We start from the raw sequence: 12,907 nt of genomic DNA, 5'->3' as shown, positions 1-12,907 counted from the left end.
GCATCCTCTTCTGCTTCCTCCTCCTCCTCTGGGACCACCACCTCCTCCCACAGACTATTGAAAGTGTGCTCCAGCATGTAGATGAACGGAATAGTAATGCTGATGATGGCATCGTCAGTGCTAACCATCTTAGTAGACATTTCGAAACTGTGCAGAAGGCTGCTCCACATCTTGCTAGAGCCTGAGAGGAAGTAATCAGACTACAATACCTCCAAGCCTTCACAAGGGAACATGTGAATATCACTGCACCTCCCTGTAGCAAACAGAAAGTATTTAAACACCCAGGCCTGGGTGTCAATTAGCAGGAGGGAGGTAGCCGCTGGGTCCTAGAGTGAGACAGATCTAAGAAGATGTCTGTAATGCCAAAGGAAGAGATCTTCTGCAACCAACTGTGAGGCGACTGTCTGTCACATCTGACAGACCCGTGACATGGGGATTTCATGACTTGATGTATAGTGACACCTTGGTGTCTAGTGCTTTAGTTCTCCATCCCCTGGTGTGTAGTGGTTTAGTTCTCCAACCCTAGCTGTTTAGTAGTTTAGTTCTCCATCCCTAAGAACTCTACAAGCCTTGGGGATTCCAAGACTTGTGGAGCATCCCCTTCCCCACCTGCCCCCACAGCCACCAGAGTCACCTAGTGCTCAGTCAGTGAGATGTAACGCCCCTGGCGACATGCTGGTGTAGCGCAGGCACATCTTTCTAAGAGAAGTAATGGCAACTAGGCAACTGGTACTGGGGGACTGCGGCGGCCATCAGGTGGCCATCAGGTTTTAGAAACTGTCTGAATCCGCCAGGTGGAAAGGCAGCATTTCTGTGGCCAACAGATTGGAGATGGTGAAGTTCAAGCTCTTAGCTTTGGCATGTGTAGGAGGAAACAATCTTTTACATGACCACAACTGCGGGACTGAGGGCTGGATGATGTGCTGAGAGAGGGCACGACAAACTGCTGGACTGTGAGTGAGGTGCAGGCGGAGATGTGATGGTCGATTGAGAAAGATGTGGTGTGCTTGATGAAACAAAAACAGATATGTCCACTTCTGTAACAACTGACGGGCACTCACTCACCCTGACTGTGGCTGGTAAACAAGTGAAGGTTCTGCAGCCAGAGACCTGTGTGAGAACACTTGACATGGTGACAGAGGAGGAATAAGCAACAGATATGGTTGATGGGGTGGCCGGTGGTTGGTTAGGCCCACTAGTCCGCATTTTAGCGCAGTGAGATTCCCAGAATAACGCATTTTGATTGCGCATGTGCCGCATCATTCATGTACTAGCCAAATTTTTGGATTTTTTACCTCTATTGAGTAGTTTTTTACAAAGTTGGCAGATAACATGAGTTGGGTCATCCTTTGCAGCCTCAAAAAAGGCCCAGACTAGGCAACATTTGCTGCCCCTGCGAACTGCATACCCACGACCGCTGCTGGCTACAGCTAGAGTTGTGGTTGAGGATGCAGTGCTTGTCGTGGTTGCATCACTCCGTGTCTGTGCAGGAAGCCGCAACGTAACCTCCTCTGCTGAGCTACTCAGCTGCGTGCCTCTGGGTTCACACCAAATGTGATCTACAACTTCATTGTCATCCTCTCTGTTCTCCACTCCTTGCACTGAGAGTCACCCTCCTCCTCTTCCTGTTTTAATAGCATAGTATAGTGTGCGTGCACTCAGGTATCTGAGCCTCATCAGGATCATCTCCACCCCCATGGGTTAACGTCTGGTGACGAAGGTCTGGATTCTGCTCAGACCCAACTTCGTCCGGCTCTGGATCCAAGTGAAAAAAAAATTGGGCATTTGTGCAGATGCTTTCCTTCTCTTGAGTCTGTGAATCTTTGGAGCAGATCTCTGATGTCCATGTATTACAATGTGTGAACAACTGTGCAGACTTGCCCATCTGTGGTTCCACACAGTCAGTTGGGTGGTTGGAGAGTTGTGACACGAGGGGGAAACAAGGGTAATTGGCGTGCCACCTCTGAGTACTGTACTGTGTGTGATGTTGAGGTAGAGGAACCACTTGATGCAGAGCTTGCCATCCACTGGAGCACATGCCCTTTCTGGCCCTCATCTACAAGGCGTACCGCTGTGTGGCTGCCAAAGAAGATAAGTCGAGTAGCACATCCACCAACAGAAGTTGTCAAAATGCTGCAGCAAAACAAACCTATTTCTCATTTCTCATATCATCCCTGTCTCACAACCCTAAACAGCTATTCAGTACTTTCAAATCTCTCCTCCGTCCTCCAGCTTCCCCTCCCTCTCCTCTCATCTCAGCTGAAGATTTTGCCTCATTCTTCAAGCAGAAGATTAACAACATTAGGCAATGCTTTTGCCTAGAGTCCTCACAGCCATCCTCATAACTACTCAACTCTCCTCCTCCAAAACCAGCTTCTCTACCATCATGGAAGAACAATTTTCCTCTTTACTCTCCAAATCACATCTCACCACCTGTGAACTTGACTCAATCCTGTCCCGCCTCATTCCAAACCTTACCACAGTCTCCATCCAAACCCTAACCCACCTATTCAACCTGTCACTAACAACTGGTGTCTTCCCCTCATGCTTCAAACATACCTCGATTACACCCATCCTCCAAAAGCCCTCCCTTGATCCATCCTCTGTGTCTAGCTATTGGCCCATATCACTTCTCCTCTATGCCTCAAGACTACTAGAACACCATGTCCATTTTTAACTGTCCTCCCACCTCTCCTCCTGCTCCCTCTTTGATCGCTTACAATCTGGCTTCCGACCGCACCATTCCACTGAAACTGCCCTGACTAAAGTCACCAACGACCTACTAACCACCAAATCCAAGCTACACTAGTTTGTCCTCCTCCTGGAGAATCTGTCATCTGCGTTTGACACAGTGGACTATTCCCTGTTACTACAGACTCTGTCATGTCTTGTCATTACAGACTTGGCCCTTTGTTGGATCTCCTCATACCTAACAGACCGGACATTTAGTGTCTCCCACTCACATACGCCCTCTTCATCTCACCCCCTAACTGTTGTTGTCCCCCATGGTTCAGTTCTAGGACCCCTACTCTTCTCCATCTACACCTTCGGCCTGGGACAGCTCATAGAGTCTCACGGCTTTCAGTATCACCTCTATGCTGATGACACAGAGATCTATCTCTCTGGATCTGATATCACATCCTTACTAACCAGAATCCCACAATGTCTGTCCGCTATTTCATCTTTCTTCTCTGCTAGATTTCTGAAACTTAACATGGATAAAACTGAATTCATCATCTTTCCACCGTCTCATTCAACCCCCCCAACTGACCTATCCATCGAAGTCAATGGCTGCCCACTCTCCCCAGTCCCGCAAGCTTGACTCTGATCTCTCCTTCAAACCTGAGATCCAAGCCCTTTCCCCTTCCTGCCGACTCCAAATCCAAACTATCTCCCGGATCCGCACATTCCTCAACCATGAATCTGAAAAAACACTAGCGCATTGCCTCATCATCTCTCACCACGACTAGTGCAACCTCCTGCTCTGTGGCCTCCCTTCTAACACTCTCGCACCCCTCCAATCTATCCTATACTCTGCTGGCCGACTAATCCACCTGTCACCTAGCTATTCCCCAGTTTCTCCTCTCTGTCAATCCCTGCACTGTTTCCCCATTGACCAGAGACTCCCGTTTAGAACCCTAACTTTGGCATACAAAGCCATCCAAAAGCTGTCTCATCCATACATCTGTGACCTAGTCTCCCTGTACTTACCTGCACGCAACCTCCGATCCAGACAAGATCTCCTTCTCTACTTCCCTCTCATCTCCTCTTCCCACAATCACATACAAGATTTGTCCCGTGCATCTCCCCTACTCTGGAACTCTCTACCCCAACATGTGAGACTCTCGCCTACCGTGGAAACCTTCAAAAGGAACCTGAAGACCTACCTCTTCCGACAAGTGTATCCTCACCCATCCCTTGTAGATTGTGAACCTCGCTGGCAGGGTCCTCTCTCCTCCTGTACCAGTAGTGGTGACTCGTTTTTGTTCAAGATTATTGTACTTGTTGTTTGGTATGTATACCCCTTTTCACATGTAAAGCGCCATGTAATAAAGGACTCTATAACAATAAATAATAATAACACTATTTGTACTCTGAGTCAGTTGATGCCACTTTTCCTGGCGTCTGCCCCTAATTTGAGCTGTTTTGGCAGCTTTTGGGCCCCCTGAAGGTGTTGTCTATGCATTTGGTTTTGCTTCTTATTGAATTCAATAGGGTTTGACGAACTGTTCGGCGAACATTGGGAAGTTCACTGATCAGAACTGAACAGAACCTTGAAAAGTTCGCTCATCTCTACATACAAGCAGAAAGTGAAGCTCAGCAATTACTGCACTTGATATACAGTATATCTGCATTACTATACTGGAAAGTAACTGATTGCTGCATAGGAATTAAATCTTTGTTCAAGCCTCATTAATCTGGATGTACTTGTGTATTCTTGCAACAAGTAAATGTTATCAACAACCCCCTGGCCTCCCTGTTTTCTGGACTATTTGGAGTGACCCACATTACACCACACTGCCAGGAAGCAGAGGTTATTTAAGTGTATCCTTGCATCACAAACTCGCTTTTCTTCTTGTCATGCCATGGTGGAGTGGTAACTTCCTCACAACACATGTTACATGGCATGACACATAATCAAATAGTTAATCTTTAGTGTGCCCATACATGACTAACAATATGATTTAGAAAAAAATGAGATTATGTAATGACATAAGTGAGTAGCTCTGAAATAGATGATATATAACAGACTAATAAATATCACAGAAATCACTTTTTTTCCAGACTCAGTTATTTTATTATATTTGTGATGGAATTTCAAGAGTTCCTCTGAGATTCTGCACTAAAATAACCTTGGTAACAAGCCTAGTCTTTTGATATTTAGCTGCAGGACATGAAGTACTCGAAGACTGCTCAGGTGTCTATACTGAAATTATTATGTGTTTGAGATGATATAGCTGATTGCATTTTCCCACAGAGCAATACATGCTTCAGATTTAGATAACACATTTTAGGGCTCCCGAATGAATAATGGTTTATTAGTTAAAATAATAAAATATTACATTTTAAGAAAAAAAATCATCAAATATTACATTTTAAGAAAGAGATGATTGAAGAGCCTTTATTGGTGCCAGCAGGGTACAGATAAATTATGTAGAGATAGAGATTGGAAACACAGATATATCTGTACGGCTCTTTGAATCATTAAAGATACCTTATAATATCGATCAAATTGGAGATTTGAAAATTTACAAAGAATGTGTTTGTTTCAATTTCTTTGATGTGAGACAATTATAATTTGGAATTGTTGCTCTGCGTATTAGCTCTTCACTATGTAACTTACTAATGACATATTTGATCTTTTTAGCCTATTTACATAGCATCACATCCGACTGGTGAAGAATTGGAACATAGCAATTATCTTTTACGAGTGTAAAAATATGTAACGTGAACCAGACTGATGAATGAGTTTTTGCATGCTGCTTTTTCACCCAACCAGTCTCTGTACAGCATTACAATTTGAAGCTGCCAGATTGAGCTGCTTATGGAAAAGTCGTTTATGTAGCCCCAGGCTAAAAGGGTCACAGAAATTGAAAAATTCTCTGCCTGTTAACACCTATGCACGGTACTAAAATAGTGGTTGTTACTTGGTTTTTAAAGTAAATATTTCCAAAAAGATGCCATGAAGGATTAACACACTGAGCCCTGACCCTGAGGTACAGCCTCTAAAGTAAAGTTTGGGTGTTCTGTACCTCATAACCAGGGGTTTAATTATAGTTAGTGCAGATGTTGCAGTTAAATGCAGCTCCTGGAGCCCACGTAAGAAGAACAGTACTATTAAAGCCCCGTGATAGTTGGCCAGTTGGGGGTCCTGTTGGAGATTTTGCATTGCAGGCCCCAAGCTTTAAGTTATGCAACCATAGGGGTAGTGGCTGGCACATCCAGAGGAGAGCCCAGTCAATCAATTCTTGTCACCCTCTTTGGGGGATAACCGTAAAGCTAACTTGTCATCGGCATTGCACTTGGCCTAGTAATTTTACAAGACTGATTAGACTGTGTTCACACTTGTCTCAGTTATAATGGAAATAGTTTGCATTGCTGAAATTATTGCATGATAGATACCACTGGTGCTAATGGGTGCCATTGACTAACAATGGAGTCCTTTAGGTTGCTTTGTGATCTTCACCTATTCGCATGTAACACCTGCACATGGAACTGTCAGATCAGCTACTGATATACTGGGACTTACAGACACTGAGAAGAGCTTTGCAGCTGCTGTTAAACAGGGACCTACAGACATTAATCGTTTTTCCCCTGAGCTGCAGTGGACTACAATTCCCAGGGACCTTTGTTTCACTCAGATGACACAGCCTGGAAGGATAGAAGGAGAGAGAGTGGATTGGAGGAGGAGGGACTTGGGGGAGGGAACTGGGCAGGAAGTGAAAGTAAAAGTTCAGAGGAAAGAGAGCGTGGCAGCTTGCTGTGAAAGACGGACTGCTGTGGATTTGTATTCCTCTACGCTGCAGAGTGTTGCCGTCCCCTCTGATATACCCGCACTGCTGGAGAGAGCGCGGCCTTGTCACCCTGTGAAGCAAGTGACATCAAGGACTCGGAGAGTTCTGCCGGCACTCCCACCATATAAAGGGCTGAATCCTGCCGCCCCCAGCTGGTGTCCAGGGAAACATACGACCGTTTGAGAAAAACCGTGAGTGCCCTTCTGAGACTTGTGGTTCTACCAGCGCTATTTACAGTTAATACACTACAACCCAGACTATTGACATTAATATTCATCTAAGTGCACCAACGGTTATAATTTGCGTGCCAACATCTGCGGCAACTGGGCCCCAACGTTTGGACTGAGTTAGTACAAAAAAGGGAAAACCTGCTACGTTATATTTGCAGGTCGGGGTAGAATTAGATTGTGATATGTATATGACTTTTACAGAGCGCCGTTACTTGTATTGTATGTTATTTCTTTAAATCCACCTCATTTCTGCTGCATAGCAATAAACCTGTTAAACAGTTTTACTCCTGTTCTGGGTGAGTGTGTTCTGAGCTGTGGCAGGGGCTTCCCGAATCAGTCCCTGGCAGAAGATAACAGTCCTTCTGCAGTCCCAGAGAGAGCTCCAATCAAGATTCGGGTGGAGGCACTGCGCCCTAGAGAGGTGAGACCCCCCATAACACTCAGCGTACCGTGGTAGCCCTAAAGGGGTGTTACACGCAAAAAGATTCGCAAACGTTGCAGGACTATTTGCCCCATCTAATCTGCTGGAACTGGCAGTGTAAGCTATTAACAGAGACCCCTACAGTAATGTGAACACAGCCTAAAGAAAGCACCTTTGTTATCAAAATAAATAGTTCTATAAGTTCAATTTACACTATGCTGTTTCTCTATTGCTTTTGCTAACATACTTACTTATGGGCATGCAAGTTCAGGGTGCAGTGGATGTTCTCTGCATGCTCTGCAGTCAACAGGTTATTGTGGTCCAAGTCATTGCTGTACAGTATGACCCCGATTCATTAAAACTGGCGTTTTGTATGCCAGTCTGAATGAGGGCCATGTAGTTATAAGATGCGCTGATTTTATTAAGAGGCACACGCCACTTAATGAATTTAGTGCATTTCATCAGTGGTGTGCACCTGTGTGTGCCTTATCAGAAATGTTACTTCAGTCAGGGACTGGAATAATATTTCTGGCATAAGAAACGCCACCATTACATTATTGATAAATATGACTGGTGGCCTAAGCCAGGCAATGGCCAGGCTCCTCGTCAGTTCCGCTCATTTTGGTGTAGCTGGCTGAAACTGTTGGAAAATACCAAAAGTTGCGAAATTTGTGTGTTGGACAAATTTTTTTTGACTTTTCAAAGTGTTTTGTGCCAGTTTTATGGCGTAAACACTTTGATTGAACTGAACCTAAATCTCTAAATGCTCAGTCAATATGACTGCCCCGTTTACCATGTACAGAAAATGTATTTTAAAAAATCATAATCAGAAAATAAAAATTGCTGATAAAGAGAGTGTATTTCAACATCTGATTCTAATTATATGTGATGTATTCCCTTTAATATGTATCTAAGTCTTTCCAAAATGTTCCCAAAATATTTATAATGTGCTGTATTTTCCGAACTATAAGACGCACCGGACAATAAGATGCACCTAGGTTTTAACCCTCCGTCACATACAATAGGCCTGACAGGCACATCTCTTTTACTTTCATTTCTCCTTCCTCACCAGATTGTGAGGAAATCCCCTCCCTCCAGGTAGTCTCCTGTCTCTAGCAGCTCTGTGAAACCTCATACCACAGTTGGATTGCAGAGCTTCAGGAGGACAGATATAACTGCGCTAATCTCTCAGGCTCATTGTATGTGAACACGTCACACTCAATAAGGTTGGTATTTTATGTTTTTATTCATCACAATTGTTTATTTAGCTTGTTTTATGAATGTATAGCACAAAGTGTGAGGATATTTCATAGAAATAAGGCAGATTAAAAAAGAAAGTGTGCTGCTCAGGCATATACAGTAGTTCCCTAACACATATTCCTTCTCTTGCTTCAGATTATCTGCTGAAATGGAGCGGAAAATGTACAATTTATCAAAAAACCTTGATGTTGAGGAAGTAACAAACATGCTGTTAGTTGATGCAGACCCCACACTGAATGAGGATTTAGGAGAGGAAAGTGAGATTGATTCTCATGATGAGGTGGAAGTATGTGAAGTGGATTCTGAAACAGAGCAAGATGGTGACAGCGATGAGGATGAAGATGTAGAATCTTATTATATGGGAAAAGATAAAAAAAAACCAATGGAACAAGAAGCCACTCCAGAAAAAACGTAGGGAACCTCAAAACATTATTACTCACCTTCCTACAGTTATAGGAACTGCAAGTAATGCAAAAACTGCAGTTGAATGCTGGAATAGTTTATTCACAGATGACATTCTCGACTCTATTGTCACATATACCAACCAATATATAGACATTATAAAGGACAAGTTCATCTGCAACAGAACCATCAAGGCCACAGATGAAATAGAACTGCGTGCTTTTTTTGGATTATTATACCTTGCAGGAGCTTATAGGGCAAATAGACAAAGTTTGGAGGAACTTTGGAGTAAAGATGGGGATGGAATTGAAAAATTTGGCCTTGTTATGTCCATAAACAGATTCAAGCTTCTAATTCGTTGCCTTCGGTTTGACGACAGAACTACCCGAACCGAACGTAAAACACATGACCGACTTGCTCCAATTCGTGATATATTCCAAAAATTTGTTGAAAACTGTAAAAAAAGCTATTGCCCTGGGGAGAATCTCACTATTGACGAAATGCTCCCTGGTTTTCGTGGTAAATGTGCCTTTCGTCAATATATTCCATCAAAGCCTAACAAATATGGAATAAAAATGTATGCCCTTGTTGATGCCAGTAAGACCTACACTTACAACCTGGAAGTTTATGCAGGAAAACAACCAGAAGGTCCTTACTGTGTCAGCAACAAACCCAGTGATGTTGTAAAAAGACTGGCTGAGCCCTTATTTGGGTCGGGTCGCAATATAACAGCTGACAATTGGTTTTCAAATTGTGATCTGATTGATTATCTGAAAATGCAGAAGCTTTCATATGTCGGAACTGTAAGAAAAAATAAAAAAGAATTGCTTACACAGTTTGTAAGTGTGAAAGGGAGACAACAGTACAGCAGTATGTTTGCATTCCATAATGGAAAGGTTTTGGTTTCCTATGTACCACAAGCAAAAAAAATTGTACTTCTTCTATCAACACTTCATGATGATGATGCCATCGATCCTGGGACTGAGGCACAAAAAAACCCGGAGATAATTACATTTTATAATGCAACCAAAGGGGGTGTTGATACAGCTGATCAGATGTGCTCAACTTTCAACGTCAGCAGAAACACCAAACGCTGGCCAATGGTCATATTTTTTGCTATGTTGAATTTGGGTGGTATAAATTCACAAGTTATTTACCTTGAAAACAAGCTTGAACCACTCCGTAGATGATTCTATCTGAAAAAATTGGCCCATGAGCTAGTGCTTGGAGAGCTACGCAGGAGAAGTATGAAAACAATCGGTATCCCCTCTCGCCTTCAAGTTCAGCTCAAAAGATTCCGCCCAGAAGATGATAGTGAAAATTCACCACCTGCACCACCTCCCAAAAGAAGGAGATGCACCACCTGCACCACGGAAAGCGGAATCAGAAGGCTTTCTAATTATGAATGTCACAAATGTCATAATGCAATCTGCCTGACACATGCAAAAATGATGTGTAATTCTTGCTCTTTGCTCTGCAAGTGTAATTTTTCTGGGGAAACTTCAGGATCTAATTCTGATTGAATATGTGTTTAATAGTACTTAAGGTACCTTAAAATTAAGTTTGTTTCCATAAATTTTCTTTGTAGAGTTTTTTGACAGAGTTGAACTGGGGACTATTTGGCGGGAGTTTTGAAATGTTTGTATTTCAGAGTTATTAGTTTTATGTTAAGTAAATGGTTTTTTTGCACCTGATTATCTGTAGTCTCTTTTATTACATCCCTATGAAGGTCACTGATCACTTTTAGAGCACTGAAATTGCAAACATTAGATATTATAGGTATTTTTCTAGCCTGCGCCTGACAGTTACATTGTATGTGAACTCGTTAGAACCGATATTGTACAGTCATGGCCAAAAGTATTGAGAATGAGACAAATAGTAATTTTTCCAAAGTTTACTGCTTCATTTTTGTAATGGCAATTTGCATATACTCCTGAATGTCAAAGAGTGATCAGCTTAACAGCAATTACTGTACTTGGAAAGTCAATATTTGCCCAGAAAATGAACTTTAACCCCCAAAACACATTTCAACATCATTGCAGTCCTGCCTTAAAAGGAGCAGCTAACATCGTTTTAGTGATTGATCCATTAACACAGGTGTGGGTGTTGATGAGGACAGGGCTGGCGATCAATCAGTCATGATTAAGTAAGAATGACATCACTGGACACTTTAAAAGGAGGCTGGTTCTTGGTATCATTGTTTCTCTTCAGTTAACCATGGTTATCTCTAAAGAAACACGTGCAGCCATCATTGCACTGCACAAAAATGGCCTAACAGGGAAGAGGATCGCAGCTACAAAGATTGCACCTCAGTCAACAATCTATCGCATCATCAAGAACTTCAAGGAGAGAGCTTCCATTGTTGTCAAAAAGGCTCCAGGGCGCCTAAGAAAGACCAGCAAGCGCCAGGACCGTATCTTAAAACTGTTTCAGCTGCGGGATCGGACTACCAGCAGTGCCGAGCTTGCTCAGGGATGGCAGCAGGCTGGTGTGAGTGCTTCTGCACGCACTGTGAGGCGGAGACTCTTTGAGCAAGGGCTGGTTTCAAGGAGGGCAGCAAAGAAGCCACTTCTCTCCAGAAAAAACATCAGGGACCGACTGATATTCTGCAAAAGGTACAGGGAGTGGACTGCTGAGGACTGGGGCAAAGTCATTTTCTCTGATGAATGCCCTTTTCGATTGTTTGGGACATCTGGAAAACAGCTTATTCGGAGAAGAAGAGGTGAGCGCTACCACCAGTCTTGTCTCATGCCAACTGTAAAGTATCCTGAAACCATTCATGTGTGGGGTTGCTTCTCAGCCAAGGGAATCGGCTCACTCACAGTCTTGCCTAAAAACACAGCCATGAATAAAGAATGGTACCAGAATGTCCTCCAAGAGCAACTTCTCCCAACCGTCCAAGAGCAGTTTGGCGCTCAACAATGCCTTTTCCAGCATGATGGAGCACCTTGCCTTAAAGCAAAGGTGATAACTAAATGGCTCATGGAACAAAACATAGAGATTTTGGGTCCATGGCCTGGAAACTCCCCAGATCTTAATCCCATTGAGAACTTGTGGTCAATCATCAAGAGACGGGTGGACAAACAAAAACCAACAAATTCTGGAAAAATGCAAGCATTGATTATGCAAGAAAGGACTGCTATCAGTCAGGATTTGGTCCAAAAGTTGATTAAGAGCATGCCAGGGAGAATTACAGAGGTCTTGAAGAAGAAGGGGCAACACTGCAAATATTGACTTGCTGCATTAACTCATTCTAACTGTCAATATAACCTATTGGTACTCATAATATGATTGCAATTATACTTCTGTATGTGATATAAACATCAGACAAACACTAATAAAAACCAGAGGCCAGCAGATCATGTGAAAATATAATTTTGGTGTCATTCTCAAAACTTTTGGCCATGACTGTATGTGCCAGAGGGTTAAAGGAGGAAAATAGGAAAAAAGAATGTAAGCAAAAAATGTGGTCACGATGCCCTGTTATGGGGGAGGGGGTCTGCTGCTGACACTGGTATTGGGGTAATGTCCCCCAATTCTGTTAATATCCTCCATCCTGGTATGTATGGCCCCTCCTTCCTGGTATAAATGCCCCCCATCCTATCCTGGTATGCATGGCACCCCTTTATCCCCCCATCCTGGTATGCATGGCACCACTTAATCCCCAATCCTGGTATGCATGGCACCCCTTTATCCCCCATCCTGGTATGCATGGCACCCCTTGAGCCTCCATCCTGATATGCATGGCACCCCTTTATCCCCCATCCTGGTATGCATGGCACCCCTTTATCCCCCATCCTGGTATGCATGGCACCCCTTTATACCCCATCTTGGTATGCATGGCACCCCTTGAGCCCCCATCCTGGTATGCATGGCACCCTCTGAGCCCCCATCCTGGTATGTATGGCATCCTCTGAGCCCCCATCCTGGTATGCATGGCACCCCTCTGAGCCCCCATCCTGGTATGCATGGCACCCTCTGAGCCCCCATCCTGGTATGCATGGCATCCCTTGAGCCCCCATCCTGGTATGTATGGCACCCTCTGAGCCCCCATCCTGGTATGCATGGCACCCGTTTAT

The 12,907-nt window shown here is 43.7% G+C and overlaps 1 long non-coding RNA gene across 1 annotated transcript in view; it reads left to right on the top strand.

The window, feature by feature from the left end:
• The window catches only part of LOC141264244 (uncharacterized), a 78,182-nt gene extending 67,733 nt beyond the window's left edge, over positions 1 to 10,449 (top strand). Inside the window, exon 3 of the long non-coding RNA XR_012319852.1 lies at positions 8,562 to 10,449. This is a non-coding gene — a long non-coding RNA (uncharacterized lncRNA). The remainder of the gene's footprint in view (positions 1 to 8,561) is intronic.
• Positions 10,450 to 12,907: the final 2,458 nt, after the last annotated feature.

Source organism: Phyllobates terribilis, unplaced genomic scaffold, assembly GCF_046119375.1.
Source record: "Phyllobates terribilis strain yellow unplaced genomic scaffold, ASM4611937v1 Scaffold_4__5_contigs__length_816908805, whole genome shotgun sequence".
Taxonomy (NCBI): Eukaryota; Metazoa; Chordata; class Amphibia; order Anura; family Dendrobatidae; genus Phyllobates; species Phyllobates terribilis.
Note: the sequence above shows the minus strand (reverse complement) of the source record. Positions and strands in the feature narration are given on the sequence as shown.